This window comes from Vipera ursinii (genome assembly GCF_947247035.1).
Source record: "Vipera ursinii genome assembly, chromosome: Z".
NCBI lineage: Eukaryota > Metazoa > Chordata > Lepidosauria > Squamata > Viperidae > Vipera > Vipera ursinii.
Window position 1 is genome coordinate 92,820,889 of NC_139517.1, and position 17,688 is coordinate 92,838,576.

The following is a 17,688-nucleotide window of genomic DNA, read 5'->3' on the forward strand; positions in this document are numbered from 1 at the left end:
GAGACACAGAATGTTTGTGGGTAAATTTGGTATTGCTGTTCTGTTATCTTCATATCATAGGGGACAAGTGGTTCCAGTCATTAAGAACAAAGAACTTTCTTTCTTGACAGACAGAGACACATCCTCATGGGCAGAAGGTTCTCTTTCTCTATATAGGTAGAAACCTTATACCTGGCAAACTTTTATAATCATTATACTAGAATCACACATTTTATAAATTATTAGCTTTCTCTCTCTCCCTCTCCCTCCCTCTCTCTCTCTCTCTCTCTCTCTCTCTCTCTCTCTCTCTCTCTCTCTCTCTCTCTCTTGCAGATCTCTTACAGCAATAAGTAGAAAAGCTAAACTGTAAAATTAGGATGACTTGGTATATCTCCTTTTTTGTCTCTAGAATTCATATTTATCCTATAATGTAAGCAGTTGAGCTTGGATCTTGCTGAAGAGATATGCATCAATCTTGGAAAATTTTCAGTTCTTTTAAAGTTCTTTGCTCTGAATTTATCTCCTCTTACAGAATTTATTTTAGTTTTGTGTTGTCCCTTGTATTCTACTTAAATCAGGTTTGTTTGTCTTTTTCCTTTTTAGGGTTTTAAATATTTGCTTCCCCATCTTTCCCTCCCCATTTATATTATTTAGCAAAGCCTAAATATTATAAATAAGGAGTTAGTTTGCCTCTGAGTAACCAGAAATCATACTTTTAAATGTATTTATTTGTTTGAAAAACATTTTTTTTCCTACAGCAGCAAAAAGCATTATAGCTAGAACAGGCACCCTCATTTTATCCTCACAAAACAACCCATCAGGTAGTTGGTCTAGGAAACAATGAGTGTTCAAAGTCACCCAGAGAATTCTCATGACTGTGGGTGGTCTTGTATCTGGTCCTTCCCAGTCATATTGTAGCAGTCCAACAATGGATAATGGTGATATTTATCCCTGTTCTCTTAAATAGAACATGTATTATAGAGTGTGTTTTTCTCCTTAAACTTCCCCTTTTTTGTAGGAAAGTTCATAATGTTATTCCACGTACATTTATCAACCACTATCTTGGATTCCTTATTTATGTTTTTAATATTTCTACGTTAAACAAGGAAACTACAGTATACCCAAAACACCTGTCTGAAATTCTGCTTTATTTGTGGGCTGACAAATGTAGTAGGCTTTTCCTCAAGTAACTTCAAAAGGAAGACATGTTTGAGATGGTTTCTTGTGGATGAAGTTCACTATTACTAAGACAGTTTCCTTTACTTTGGATTTGAAAACAAAACAAAGAGGTTACCAATGACTGAATAGTGATAACGCTACCCATATGAACATATTACTGAATATACATACATACATCTTCCCTTTTGAATATATTCCTGAATATACATATATACATATATTCCTGAATATACATTCCTTCTAGGCAGTATGTAGATTTTGAGCTAGGTTTGGATGACTTCATTGATATGTGCATTCTTGGCAATAACATGGAAATAATTTACCATTGTTTATGCACATTTTGTGTGAATAATGGATGTGAACACAAACACACACATGAACAAAAGCACTTCAATGCCTTCCATGTGATTCTGTAGCTACAAGTGTTGGCCAATCATAATATATAAATTCTACATGCTTTTGAAGAGAGATTGCATAACTTAGACTGAAACCACCTCTGGAAGAATCATCTCCATTTTCAGTGAAGCACTCTTTCCATGTCAGTTTTCCAATATCAACAAGGAAATCTTTCTCCAAACAGGTTCCAATTTAACATAAAAATATTCTATTTGGTTAAATCGTAAGTCAAAGGGCAGCAACAACAACCAAGAGCCCACCCACAAAATGGCTATTTATGGCATTTGGCATCACCAGCTGCCTGCAATTAGTGCAGGTTCGCATCCCACCAGGCTCAAGGTTGACTCAGCCTTCCATCCTCCCGAGGTAGGTAAAATGAGGACCCAGATTGTTGGGGGCAATTAAGCTGACTTTGTAATAGTGCCGCTTGGGGGTGTGTGTGTGAAAGCCCTAATAAGCAGGCATATACATAGAATGAAGGCTACTGCTAAGCTTGTAAGCCGCCCTGAGTCTTCGGAGAAGGGCGGGATATAAATGGAATTTTTAAAAAAATCATCTAAAGCAGAAAGAACCATTATCGAATCTTTCTTCCATTATGCATTTATATAAAACTATATAATTTCATCATTCCTAATGCAGTTTCCCCAATCTTGGTACTTTCCAGGAAAATCATACATTGATAGTACTAAGAGTTATAATATGCATTCATAGAATAGTTCTATATATACAAAATTACAATAAAACTCCACATTTCACTTATAGAAATACTATTGTCCCTTTCCCTTTCCTCCATCCCCAATAAGACAAAACAAACAAACAAACAACCCAAACCCATAGATATCAGGAGGAATGTATGGAATATTGCAGTGGAGTATGTGCAAAAATATATGGTTGGTGCTTTTTGTGAATTCCATTATTGTGTTGTTGGTCCTATTAACACCCACACAGACATACACCTCTTAATTTTTATTTATATGTTTAATATCTGCAATAATTATATATATTTTTTTGGATTTTGAACTGAAATTACGGTCAAATCTCAAAATGCTTTCTGATTTAACCATTAAGTTCCAACTTGCCAAATTCAATTAATAAAGTCTGCAATACCAGAGAAGCTTCACGTGAGATATTTGAGTAAGACTCATAGTTTGTGGGGAGGAAAAACACAAAATATCATATATGATAGATTGCAAGAAACTTTACTTGTAGTATAACTCAGGGCAGAGAAAACTATCAAACAGATTTGCTAAACAGTTATTCAAAATTGTATAAAGTTCTTGAATATATGACCTTTGCAGTTTAATCAGTGAAGATGATAGGAACAGGAAAGCACATCCCAATTTCTATATTATTAATTCTGCTGTTAACTTCTGTACAGCTGATTGATTTGTGATAAAAACACAGGTATCAGGAGGACTAGTAAGCTAGGCAGAGGTGCAAAATTGCAGCATCTCGGGACTTCCGGTGGCGACGCGACGTCAAAAGACAGCCGTTTTCGGGCTGCCCGCTCCGCAGCTGTGTTTTTCCATCGTAAACAGCGCCAATCAGCTGTTTAGATGGATTTGAAGCCCCCTCCTCGGGAGAAGAGGAGGGGGTGAGGCCCCAGGTAGGGGTTGAGCTCTCTGGGGCCGCCTGAGCTGAGAGCTAGGGCGGCTGAAAGATGAGCCCCCCCGAAGCCTGGGTTGCTCCGAGCTGCGCAGCGCCTCTGCTCTGGGATTCTTGGAGCAGAGCCAGGCGTTAGCAACCACCCCTGCCAAAAGGAAATACTTTTGATTATCAAGATGCAGGCAGAGCGGTACAGGAGGTCAAGGTGAAGTGGACTCTTTATCTTTACTCTCTAGCTCAATGGATTTTATAGCTTTAAAGTGAAAGTGCGTAATAAGTGAAAGTGGGGGAAGATGGCGGCTAAAACTTCTAAAGCTCTTCGGAATGCGGGGTCTTCCCTGGTGCAAGAGACCTCACTGCAAGCTTTGCTTCCTCCTGCATCTCCCCCGGTATTGACGCTTAAGGATTTACAAGATGCTCTTGGAAAGCACGCACAACTGATGTCTGATATGATGGATGAAAAGTTGAAAAAGCTGGAGGAGAAATTGGAGAAGAAAATGGAGGAGAAAATGGAGAAATTGGAGAAGAAGATGGAAGAGAAGCTGAGAGCAATGAGGGTGGACATTTTGTCTATGGTTGAATCCGTAGCTGAATGTGTGCTACAGCTGGATATAAAAGTGGAGGATCTCAGTCAAAAGAACTCTATATTAGAAGCAAAGGTATTAGAAAATGAAAATATAAGGGATAAAATGGACGAAGAATTGAGCCTTGTTCAGTATAATCAGATGCAGAATGCTATTAGAATTAGGGGCTTAAAGGAGAATGGTAAAGAAGATCTAAAGCAGCTGATTTCTGAGGCTCTGGAAGGGGTACTGGGCCAGTCAGCATCTGAAATTGAGGGAAATATGGACAAAGTTTTTCGTGTAAATTCATGGATTGCAAGACAGAGGAAGTTACCCAGAGATGTGGTGGTCTATTTTACAAAGAGAGCAATTAGAGATGAAGTCATTCAAGCTGCTTATGATACTAATTTGGTAGTGGCTGAGCAAGAAGTTTTGGTTTTAAAAGAGATTCCTCCGAAGATCTTAAGGAGAAGGAAAGATTTCGCATTTCTAGTACAGGAACTTAAGAAACGTGATATTAAGTTCAGATGGGAGATTCCAGTTGGGTTGGTGACAACGCACGAAGGTAAAAGACATCGTTTGGTTACTGTGTCTCAGGCACGTGATTTTTATAGTAATGTGTTAAAAGCAACCCCCCTATCATTTTTGGAAGCTGCAAAAGGATACGGTGTGGGAAAGTTTCAAGATGTTGCAGATAGACAGACAGTGGACAATGGTGTTGGAGGGGATCAAGCTACAGTCTCATCGGTTGCTGCAGCAGGCCAGAAGATGACCCGTGCCACCCTAAGAAGAGCGAGACGAGAGCAAGAGCAAGACCAGCGGAAAGTTATGGAATCTTCAAAGTGTGCTTACAATGAAGATGTAGGAGGAGAGCGGTCTAAACAAGTTTTGGGGGTCATGACAGAGGTGCTCCAAAAGTTTTGGGGCGTTAAGATTGCTGATTAAATTTTTAGATTAGAATGTCAATGGAGTAAAATTATTATAGAGGAGAAAGTTTTTTTTCTTTTTTTTAATATTTTATACAATTTAAGATTGATGTTATTTGCTTGCTAGAAAAGTATATTAGGGTTATGGACTTAAAGTATGTGTTGAACTAAGAGTGGGTATGTAAACTCCTAATTAACAACAAGTTGTCTTAGAGATTGCCTAATTTTTTTTTATATATACTCTTTTTATTTGAACTTTTATTTGAACTTAAGGATGATTTGGAACTGTGAGACATTTGGCGTGATATATGCAAGAACTATTTTTGACTATAGTTTAGTTTGGTTGGAGATTATTAAGATTAATAGAGATAAGCGCTTTTGGTGCGTAACTGAGAATTTGTTTGGAAATTAGAGAAAGGTGGGAGAATGCAAATAGCAGTTGAAAGTTTTTTTTTTCTTTTCTCAATTTATTTTGAGTAAAGATCTTTTTCTGTTTTCCTCTTTTTCTTTTCTACTTTATTTGTAATATTAATATTGTTTGTACTCATTTTATATGAGCTAGAGAGAGATAGAATTTATAGTTTATTGTTGATAATATAGGGGTGTTTATGTTTGTTTTTTGATTTTATGCCCTGTATTTAGCTCTGGGAAGTCGGGGGGGGGAGTGGGGGAGAGGGATAGGGGTGGGGGAGGGGGGGATTAAAGTCAAAATGTATTGTAAAACTTTTAAAAAAAAATTGCAGCATCTCATCAGCTCAATTCTGCAGCCTAACACATTGAAACGTATCACATCCAGTGATTTAGTAGATATGATTGAATCTGTTGTAATAACATATTGAAAATAAAGATGTCACCTGTCTGATGATGTCATGACAACATGAAATCAGCTGCTCTCTTTTGCTTGTACTGCTGATGGATAAGGGGAAAACACAGAGGTACATAACAGCACAACAAAATCCAACGGGTTGTGTTTTTGCACAAAATTTTCTGACTAGTTGAGCAATGTTGCGAAATCCTGGATTTTCTTCAGCAATTCCTTAAATATCCCTAGTTGGTTTTATTTATTTCTCCCTACCAATTTAGGCATCTGGAAAATGGATGGAGTACTTCCCATAAATAAAAGGAGGTGCAGTTGAAAGTCTGGTAATTAACTATTTGTCAAGAGTAACATTTCGGCTTTTCAATTATTTTCTCAAGAAGGTTCTCCTAATGTTCAGTATATTATTTCAATGACAGATGACCTTTATGTTTTCTAACGACCTTTTAAAAATGTATGACTACCTCTTTTATGCTGGTCATTTCATACTATATAACTATCTCACTAATCAATACTTTTCAAATGTTATAAATTACTTATAAATGCTTAGTTTATATGTCCAGGGCCACAAGGACTCTTCTTTAGCCCTAAATCTTAGATGCTGCCAGTCAATTCCATTCATTCCATTCTGTTTAATTTATAATGTATTAAACAGTTTTAACATGATTATCCCTCTTGCACTGGTAAATAACTTCCATTTATTTTCCAAGAAAGTTTTAAGAACATGGACTTACAATCACCAGGAGTTGAGTTTGACTTGGGGGAGTCTTCACCTTTTTAATCTTGTTTCAATTTATCATTTTTAGTAATTTTTTCTTATGCCAAGTTACAAGTTCATGATAAAAGAGATTATAGGGGAGGCTAAGCAGATAGCTTTTTGTGGTTGTGAGAATTTGAATTGAAGATCCTTGTTTTACATATTGTCTTGTATAATTACATATTATATACAGCAGTTTATAGCAGTTTGCATTGTTTATAGCCTATCTTATGTAGAATATGAGAGCCATTATTACAAGAATTCTCCATGCTATTGTAATATTGAACTGATTGATTCATTTTAAAGTTCTATCTCAAAAAAAACGATCTTTTTATGGCTCTTCTCACGATATGCCTCATTTGGTCCAGAAAGAGCTAGCATGCCATGAGACAACTGAATCCAGTCAGCTGGGAAACTAGTTTTCTTTAGTCCCAAATCAGCCTGGGTCTCTCTGAAGTTAAACTAACTTCCTTTGATCACCCATACTAGGTTAGCAAAGTCCTAGAATGATCCTGTAAATTCTGGGCTATTCTAGAATGCTACTTCAGTAATGTTATGTTTGATCTTCATGGAAGGAAGTGCAGCATAGAGATAGGGAGAGTGTATACTACCAAGTTAGAACACATTCTCTTCTTATTTTTTTCCACTGTTAAAAAAGAAAGATGTTAAATGTGAAAGCAGCAGCTGGGAAGCAAACTCAGATAGAAACACCCCAATCAGATCATTGGTAATTGTGCCTTGTTAAGCATAGATCACCTCAGAACTGATTCAGTCAGGAATGTTATACAAATGCAGACTGCAAGTGTTTAATGCAACATGGGTAAATGCTATCTTTTTTAAAAAAAATTGCAACTCTTTTATGAATACAGGATGGTTTTTTGTTTAATACATTTCTTCCAAAAGATTTAGATCAGAGATTCATTGATTTTGAATTATAGACTTCATGGTTGGAAGATGTGGACTAAGCCTGGTTCTTTGTTGGTTCTTCTACATCCAACCCTCATCTAACCCTATTTGAACAAGTTGCTTGATAAAGAGATCTGGAGAACTCAAAAACTGGTATATTTGTGCCATTTTGATTTGCCAACTATATTAGTCAACTATGGATTTAAGTTACTACACCTCACACTCCATTTTCTAATATGACTATTAGTTACTGACCTCAATAAAAAAATAAATATAAGAACATATAATGGAAGAATTCAAAATAGAATAGTTTTATGTCTGAGTAACTATGCAATATTTAAGTTGCAACTGCAAGAGTTCTTTCTTGTGTTTTAAAAATGAAAGTCAAGAAATGCTTTGATTCACTGCTATAATTTACAGGATAGGAATATCATGCCAGCACTAAATCCTACATGTTTCTGTTGAAAGTAAAGAAAATTAAGAAAATGTTAGGCTTGTCTCCAGTGGTGGGATTCAAATATGTGAACAACCGATTCTCTGTGTGGATGCTGCTTCTGGGAGTCCATTCTGGGCCTGGGCAACAAAAAATTAGCTATCGGTTCTGCCGAAGTGGTGTGAACTGGCTGAATCCCACCACTGCTTGTCTCACATCATCATCATTCTATTATTTTAAAAACAAAACCCAATGTCTTGAAACAATTCACAAAGCTATTTTCCTTGTTGTAATTGATCATGTTTTGAACTATTTTCTAGAAAGTTATTGTAAGGATGATGCTAGAAAAAAAAACTCTTTCTCCCTTTCTGTCCTTCCATTTTTCCATTTGAATGTGGGACTTTCCACTGAAAAGATTTCCTTCATGAAGAGACATTCTTTAACTTAAAGTCATATTTACACTGCAACTGAAGCACATCATAATCTCAAATTATGACTATTTACATCGTTATGGCAATTTAGTAATGAATGGTCACAGGAAAGTATCATGATTAGTGCATGAAGTTTGCACATATGTACATGTATATGTTGTTTGTTAATTTGAGCAGAAGTCCTTTTTTGGAGTCAGTGTATAGATTGTGGGAAATAATAGTTCAAGGAAGCCAATGTTTAGAGTGGAAAATAAATAAAGTGAAGTGGGAATAAGCTATGGGAATAGTGAAAAAAGTGGGATAGCTGATTCTCCCTCTGAACTTCAGTGTGAAGTTAAAACAGTCTTGATTGTTAAATGATGTCTTCCCTTCATAAGATTTTCTTATGACATTTGAGGGCATCTGGAACTTCTTTGTTCAGTTTTCTTTTTGACAAGTTCTTTAAAATACAAAGCTGTGAATCTAGTGCGGGCATTTATAAATCTTTCATGGTAGAAAATGGAAAGTTATTTTCCTCCCTCATTTATCACTATTTTAATGATATGTCTATACTGGTACTTAAAACTAAAACACCCTAAGGACTGGAAAATTATGTTCCATTGATTACATCCCATTCAACAGTTATATTTTAAAGTATTTTTTCAGGCTTAAGTATCTCAACAGTTTTGGTAAAATAAAATCTTTGGAAAAATACCAGGGTCAGTTAAATTGGATCTAAACCTAATCAGGGAAGTTTTTTTTAAATGTATATGGGCATTTTCCTCTCTGAGAAAATAATTATTATCTAGTCTATATTTTCATACAAAGAGTATCTAAACAATGGTGAAAATGTTTTCCATTCAGCATGATGGCAAAAAACATGTACACATTTTACTGGCATACGATCAAAAATCAAATTGGATCAGATCTGAGATGCTGCAGCTTAATTGCTGCTGATCTAGGAGGATCACAAGTAGGACAAAGGATGATGATTTTTTTAAATGATGCTGACCTAAGAGCTCCTGAAAGAGAAACTCAGAATAATTAATTCAAATATAAAAGAAAAATAAATAAATCATTTTCTAATTTGAATTATTGTAAACCCTTTCCCTAAATTATTCATTCACAATAAATGAGAAAGCCATATTATTCTTACTTCCTGTGAATTATCAGTTGTAGAAATATGATTTGCATACCACTTGGTGCACACAATGGATTTCAAAGAGTGAATCGTCCCAGCCTTTCTCTGTATGTATGCATGCATGTGAGGGTATATACACAAAAAATGCAAGGTGATTTCATTTTCTTTTGATTATTTGCATTTCAAAGTGGATGCATACATATTAAGTTGATAGTGTTAATTGTACAAACATTGGGAAATCCAGTTTCAGAAGTCTGAGAGTTTGAAAAAGCTGTCCAAAGATCAGAACACTTCTTGAACCACTCACAAGATTAAGATATTCATAGATGCATTCATGAAATTTAGCTACAGCTGGTTAACAGATGAATAATAATAAATCTATGCCATGAATCTGAACATAGTTCTGGGTTAAACCAACAGTTGCAGAGAATTTCCTTATTCAATCATCATTTTTAGTCTAAGATTATGCTTTTTCTGTTCTGGAGGTCTTTTGCCTCCCTTCTAGATAATTCTGCACTTCTGGGAATGTAATATGTTTTGGCATTTTAATCTCAGCATCTATTGTCTAGATTAGATTTGGCCAATTAGCCCTATGGAAAGAAGAGTACAAACTCTACCTCACAATCATCTGATATGAGAGAACCAGCTGCTTTCTGCTGATATTTAAGTTCTGCATATTTAAGTTTCTGCATATTTTAAGTTAAAAATATTACCTTCTGTACAATTACAAATGTTATCATTAAGAATATATGAGGTCCATTTGTTTAAGACATTTATATGGCTTCCCAAATTGTAATTCATACAGTCAACAAATAACAAGTATGCAATCAGTTAAAAATCATAACAACATAAAGAGTCAGTTGGAACCCAAATTTATTTAGATGATACCTAGGCAAAAGAGAAAACAAGATATAGAGTCACTTCTATTTCTTCTTCTATCCTTTGACCATGTCCCAGAAGCTCCATACAGAGTTTCCTTTTTCCCAACATTGGAATCAGATTCTTACTGTTATCTTTGTTCAACAGCAAATAGGCACGAGATCTAATCTTGCCTAGTGTTTACTTATACTTAGATTTCTTTTTAATCATGAACAACCCCATCACAATTCGGTGCTTCTCATGTTTAATCTTCACCATCCTTTGTTCCCTTGTTTTTTTTACAGCCAAATTGAAAGCTGATTCAGTCAATGCTTCCCAAACACTATAGAAAAAGAGAACATATTAAAGGAAAATAAGAAGAAAATGCAAATGTTATTCTTCCAGTTTCATTTCTGATATTTGAATGTATTTAAACTCTGGAACACAAGAGTTGATGATAGAGCAATTTTCTATTTACTATTGTTAACCAACTAACTGTTTTAAAATTGTTTCTTAAAGAACAATTCTTGAAGAAAGCATGATGTGGGTTTCTTCTTAATGAATCATATCCTGACATTTTCTTGTTTATTAGATTCACCTCCTTTTTAGAACAACCTCCAGGAAAAAACAGAAAAGATTGTTTTGGCTATACACAAAATGCATGAACAAATCAATGGAGCACAAATCAAATCATTCATTTTCATTAGGGACTTATCAAAGAGGTTTACTTTAGGAAATGCACATTTAGCATGCAGGGTGCACCAAGAATAATGAGAAACACATGATTGCAGACTTAGTTCTCAAATATACAGTGAGACTAAGAAGAAAGTTAAGCTGTAATACTATTCCAATTTACGAAGAAGTTGTTCCAATTATCTCAATAACATTTGCAGAAGTTTTGCTTTCTACATAATCTACCAGACAAGCTGTTTTTGTATTTTTATATGAAAAACTAGTAATATATATGAGTAAATTACACACCGTTGAAAATGGGAGCATAAGTAGCCACTCTGGATCAGGTGCTGGTCTAGAAATCAGGAGACTGAATTCTAGTTCTGCCCTGGGCAAGAAAGACAGGTGGTTGGCTTTGTGCATTCTCTCTCTCTTAGGAAAACTTACCTCACGACGTTGTTTTGGGGAAAATAGGAGACAGGACTCTTATGCATGTTCTTGAGATAGATAGATGGATAGATAGATGCTACATAACACAACAACAATAACAAAAAAGGATGGTACTATATATAAAGGCGTTGTTGGCATGCTTGCTTGAGGAATTCTGGGAATTGAAGTCAACAAGTCATAAAAGGGCCATGTTTGAAGACTTAGAGCCGTGTGGCGAACCTATGGCATGCTTGCCACAGGTAGCACGCAGAGCCCCTCTCTGTGGACATACACACCATCGTCCCAGTCCTAGGCCTTCAGCTGAGTTTTATAAAACCTTTTTGCTTTAGGCCTCTGCCGCCATGTGCAAAAAAAAAGGTTTAATCAATCAATCAATTTCAACTTCTCACAGAAAAAAAAGTCTCACAAAGTTGGAATTGATTGATTGAACTTTTAGTCCCACCCAGTCTGCCATTACCACCGCAGACATGCCCACCCAATGGGCCACGCCCACCTGGCACCCGACAATACATAAGTGGGTTTTGGGTTGCAGTTTGGGCACTCAATCTCTAAAAGGTTCACTACCACTGACTTAGAGTATTGATCAGCAGCTAGTACTTGGGAATTTTATAAGCTATGACAGGTTAATTGAAGTTTTGACATGTGCCTAGGTGGGAGAACAGAAAAGTCACGTATCTAGAAAGTATTACAGGCAGGATATGGTTGCACTAAACTGAAATGTATTTCTTGGTGTAAATCTGATACCTGCAGAGCTGAGAGAAAGGCATTTTCACTCTGATCCTTGCTCTTAGCTGATGGTATACAGATTAAAAAGAAAGTAACTACCATTTACACAATGGCATCCTTAGCTTTATGTAATATTTGGCAATATCTAGCATAGTAAAATAATAACCAATCAGTGGTGAGAAATTTAACAAACCTAATTTGCTGTTGATCTTCTGTGCAAGAATGGCTTCTAACTGTTGTGGAAGTTCCTCATGGTAAGTGGTGAGGGATGATGGAAATAATAGACCAGCAACATTTGAATGCCCACACATTTCCCTCCCTGCTCTATTGGAGCATGATGGCATTATTTTCCTTCTTAAGACAAAGAACAAAAATAAATAAATCTAAGTAATGATGATGTGAAATTCCAGCGATTCATTTAATTTAGTTTCATAGTTTGCAGAGGCCTTGTTTTACTGGGCTTTGTGTTCTTCACTTCTTGCTTGGTCTTATCCACTCTCTAGCCCCAAATACACCCTCATTAATAAAAATAAAATACAATCTTCCAAACATTGTGAAATTATTAAGTTTCTGTCTGTAGTCTCTAGAAAGTAAACATACACATAGACATACATATGTATTTAAACTGCTAAAACTTAATGTGATTTTTATGACCATTCTTACCTTAAGGACTCATGAGAAATTTATGTATTCAGAAAGATTTTGTGCCATGCATGAAATGTAAGATTTTCTATAAATTTGATCAGATCTCATAGGTTTTTGAAATTTTGTGAGATTTTTTTAGAAGGTGGGATACACAGTTCTATTTGAGATGTCTCAATGATGGTAGTTCTCCTGTTCTGTAGAATGCTTTCTTGTCATTGAAATAATATTTTTTGTTCTCTATTGAGTAACTGCATACAGTTACAATTAGTAATAACTGCCAGATTAGGGAGTTAGCTTTAACAAATTTTTGTACTTCCTCACCAGATATTTGCAAATTCAGTGTATTGCGTGCAAGATGATCTGTGATGTGTCCCCTTTTTTTAAATGAAGAAAAAAATACACTTGGAAACTTAACACACTGGCAAATGAACAAAGTTAAGCATAGAATCGGTGCTTGAAGTTACTCTGAATTGTTCTGTGGTTTCAGGATGACATGTGTCGTTATTTTCATATTAATGCTTGTGGCTTATTCTTTTTTCAGTGCACTCTAGCACTTTGGTGCTTAGTGTCTTCATGTTTTAATAGCTAAATTCCTTTGATTCAACGAGGGTGGCATGTTCAGATACTACTTCCGAAACTTCTATTTCAATACACACACACACACACACACACACACACACTGATCTTATTTCAAACAGGCTTTTTACTGCACACAAGAATGAGAGCAGAGCCAAATAATTATAGAAAACACAAGACCAAAGGAACTTTTAAAAAACTGTTTGAAGGCAACTTCAAGCAATTCCAGACCTTATATACTTCTAATGTAAAAAGTTTATGAACACTTTAATTATTTTCTGGATGCATTCAGTACTTATCATGAATCTTCTTCTTCATATCAATATCATACACCCTATCCTGATCTGGTATCTTCCAGATGTTCTTGAACTGCAACCCTGTATTCTCAAGATTTTGGAAGAACCTAAATGCAGAACAAAGCTTCTTATAGTCCTTGGTCAGTATCAACCTGATTCTTTTGCATGATCCTTGACTTATATGATCAGAATGTTTCTACTGGCACTGAAAGATTCCAACCAATTAGACAATAAAATATGGAGACATTGAATCCTGATTTTACTGTCAACATCATAGCTGTAGTTGACTCTAACCAAGGCAGGAGTAGTGGTCTTTGAAGAAAAATTTCCATTAACACGGATGACAGCTTTTCTTTGAAGAGAAATAGAGGCTGAAATATCTTCCTACTATTTTATGAATAATCAACTCTATGGGAATTATTTAAAGATTATTCCTGAAAGGGATAAAAATTAATTATGAAGTAGAGTGTGATCTCTTTCAAGTAGAAATGTTATTGTAATTTACACAATATATGGATTTTTTCTTGTTATGTGGCATTATATTTTAAAACAGTATTGAAACAGATAGAATTGCAACAAAAACAAAGATATCTTTTTTTTTAAACTTAGCAAGTTAATGAAAGTCAGTGGAAAGGTGGTCAGTGATAGATGAGTTTTTATTACATTAAATTTAGTAAAAATCTGGAATTTTCCAGAGTTCCAACTTTTAAGACCATTTCTTTCATTTTAGAGATTCTTAGCCATTACAGCTCATAAAGCATTAAAACTGTGTTTGATGGTTTAAACAGATTCTATTTGCAAGATCAGTTATTTGGATTTCCTGACGTTTTAATTTCAGTTTGTGGCCAGGAGGGATATTGTTATGCAGAAGGATTTTAATGAAGGCATCTGCGTTCCAAAATCAGTCAAACTGCTGGGAAAAAGTACATTGACTGATTTTAGATGAAGAACATTTATTTTAAAATAGAAACCAAACCTTTAGGAGGCTCTTCAAAGTATTCAATTTCAATCTTGCTTTCTAATGTCTGGAATAAGTGCTAACTTTATTTTCAGAACTGACACAAATTTGGAACTGCTTGTGCTCTGCCATCTTATCCTAGTTTTGCTTGGTTTTGGGTGGATGGGTATTTTCAAAAGTGCAAATCAAACGTGTTTGAAAACAATCAAGTAACAAAGAAACTCATGTATCCCTTCCACCCCACTTCACACCACTTCAAAAACCTTGTTGATCTCCATTGTTAACAATATTTGTTAAATTTGGAATTCATTCTGCCAAGATTGTGTTATTGACATTTTAAAGAATTTGGTAAGTTAAACGAAGTTCTATCTATGTATTAAGATATGAAACATTATTCTGTTAAGACTTTTCTGCCACTAAATTTATAGAAAAACTTTGATATAATTTCCTCTCATTTAAAAGATGTGGCTCCACAAGCCTACTTATCATGAAGGATTTATTGGTTTTGTATTTAATTATACATATTTTGCATTTCTGCATTTTTTATTTATGTTTCAAATTTTACACTGTCGTATTATGAAGCAGTTTTCAGATTAAAATTATGTTATCTAATATTAGCCAATCTGTATTTAGAAATGCCTACTTTGAAATGATGAAATGCATTTACGATATATAAATGTGCATATGCTTCTGCACTTATTTAAAAAGGTAACAAATCAATGTAGATTAACTGGATATAGAATTGTGCTTGTATGAAATCAACAGGAATTCATCTAATTCTGGTGATAGTGGATGATGGCAATGGTGGAAAATTTTTGTCTGATTACTGCATAAGTTTTCCTTTCCTGCCTAAGATGTGATTATATTTCATTTCTGTGTTCACATGAACAAAGAACAAAGACTTACTTAATTCTCTTCATTATATTACATTACCTGAATGTGTCAATGAATTGGTACCTGTGAAGTGATAAGAATGTCATATAGTGGGCAGAGCACAGTGAAAGTGGTTTGACTTAGTTCCTTTAGGAACTCTGAACATGTCTCAGGTCACAATGATAAGTTACTTTTGAAACTGAATGATTATTGTTCTAAACTACTGTAACAAACCATTGTGTGCTAAATGTCTCTTCTCCTAGACTAGTATTTCCTTCCTATCCCACAAGTCTTCCACATAATACAAAGATGTGAAGGACAAATAATAATAGCAGGGGTGGTGGTGTTGATCTTTTTTCTCCGTCATAATTCTATTGTAGGCTCCCCCACTCAAATTTTATATTTACAGGCAGATTAATCTTATTTGTAATTTAGAGTTCTAAACATTTTAATTCTTGCACGATTTATGGGAAAAATAATGAAAAACATATGGATGTACTTAACAGTCCCCAACTTTGTATGGCCACCATTGTAGGGAATATTCAAAAGCTTGGGATATGCCATTTAACTTATCCAGCAGTTATGACTAAAATAATTAATATATGGAGAATAGTTTTACCAACTATAATTAAATGGTCTAATTAAAAATAAATTAAACCATTTTTCCATCATTTTGGGGATTTTGGATCCCCATTCTGCTCAAAGGAAATCCATACAATAATTTATGGCAATTATTGTCATTGTAATCTTTGTCTGTGTCAAATGCATTAACTTGGAATATCTCTCTCTCTCTCTCTCTCTCCCTCTCTCTCTCTCTCTCTCTCTCTCTCTCTCTCTCTCTCTCTCTCACACACACACACACACACACACACACACACACAAACAGACACACACACACACACACACACACACACACGCACACACAAACAGAGTGTACTCTTAATTATTTATCCCTGTCTCAAACTTTAAAGGTACTAAATTTATTAAGAGAGTTTAACTGGCAAAAAAGAAACACAACATTTTTATGTGAGTGTCTTTTTTGCTCCCAAGAAATTCTTTAGTTACTATAAGGTGATATAGATAAGCTCTATGAAATGAAAAGAGACCATGTGAAATTAGTTGAAATACATTATCAGCTATTGTATCATATATATCTAGTTATTCACAAAACTATCTGTTCTTCTTGATAGATAATTGGTATTGCTGAGTTTACATCAGAAAATAAGGTTGTATCAAAAATATTTCAGTAAATTAAAAGATAAATTTAATTTTGAACCAGAATGCATGTTTGTTCAAAAGGAATATCTATTGAGCCTAATAGGGTATAATTCCAAATAATGCTGTGCAAACTTTCAGGTTCAGATTTTGGAAACTATCTATATTCAGTTTAAATGTGATGGGTTTTTTTCTCATTATAAATTCAGAAAGAAATCAATCAAATCTTGATTGCTCATTCTTTTTTCTATTTGTTAATTTTTTACACAGTCTTCAAATTGAAACACAATGTTAATATTAGAAAGTGGGTCATTTCTAGTACTCCCATTTAAAATATGACATGAAAACTCATAAAAGTGACATAATAAACAACTTTAAAAATTTTTCATGAAGCATAATTAATGGGATAACTATTAGATAGGCACACTTTCCACATGAGTCCTACGGGAATAGGGCGGTATATAAATTTAATAAAATAAAATAAATAAATATGTAATCTTATTTTCATCCAAGGACAAAATTCAGTATTCATACTTGGACAGTTTAATGTCTTCAGAATATCATTAATCATGAAAACAGGAACTGAGTAATAAATTATCTTTTCAATAATTAATAGTAGGTGTCCATCTCATGTAACACTTCCATAGCAAAATATAATTTGATAATCAATCTAGTGAATTTCTCCTGCAGCTTCCTACTTGAAACATTACTCAGATTTCCAAATTATAACAGACAATTTCCATATGAATAGTAAAAAGCTTTTCACATTAAAATATTAATTGTAAACAAACTAAAACACACGGGGGGAATGCAATCCATCTGTATAACAAAAGAAAATTTTATAATTCTATTTGAGTGAAATCTTTCATCTTTGATTTACAGGTTTGCATCTGCTATAATTGAAGCCATACTGTTTTATATCTTTCATATTCTGGCTTTCCCTGAATCTTGTTTTAATTAAAGTCTCTTTCAGATTTTTGAATAAAAATCTGTGTTCACTTATGGCTTTAATATCTTCTTTGAGCTTGGAAAATGTATAAAAGAATATTTTGCTTGCCGATCAAAGGAATGTCAGGTATCAGATAGTGTAGAATAGAATGGTGATCAGAAAATAATACACAATTTTCTTGTATGTATAGATTTCTATATACACATGTGTATGTCTATGTGTATGTGTGCATTTATGTGGGTCTGAGAGAAAGATTTTAGTGAGATAACTTTTCTACCACTATTTGCAAACCCCCAAAGAATACTCCAGACCCCTTCCTTTTCTGTGACAATAAGGCAACATGTGTAAAAGTTTAAGC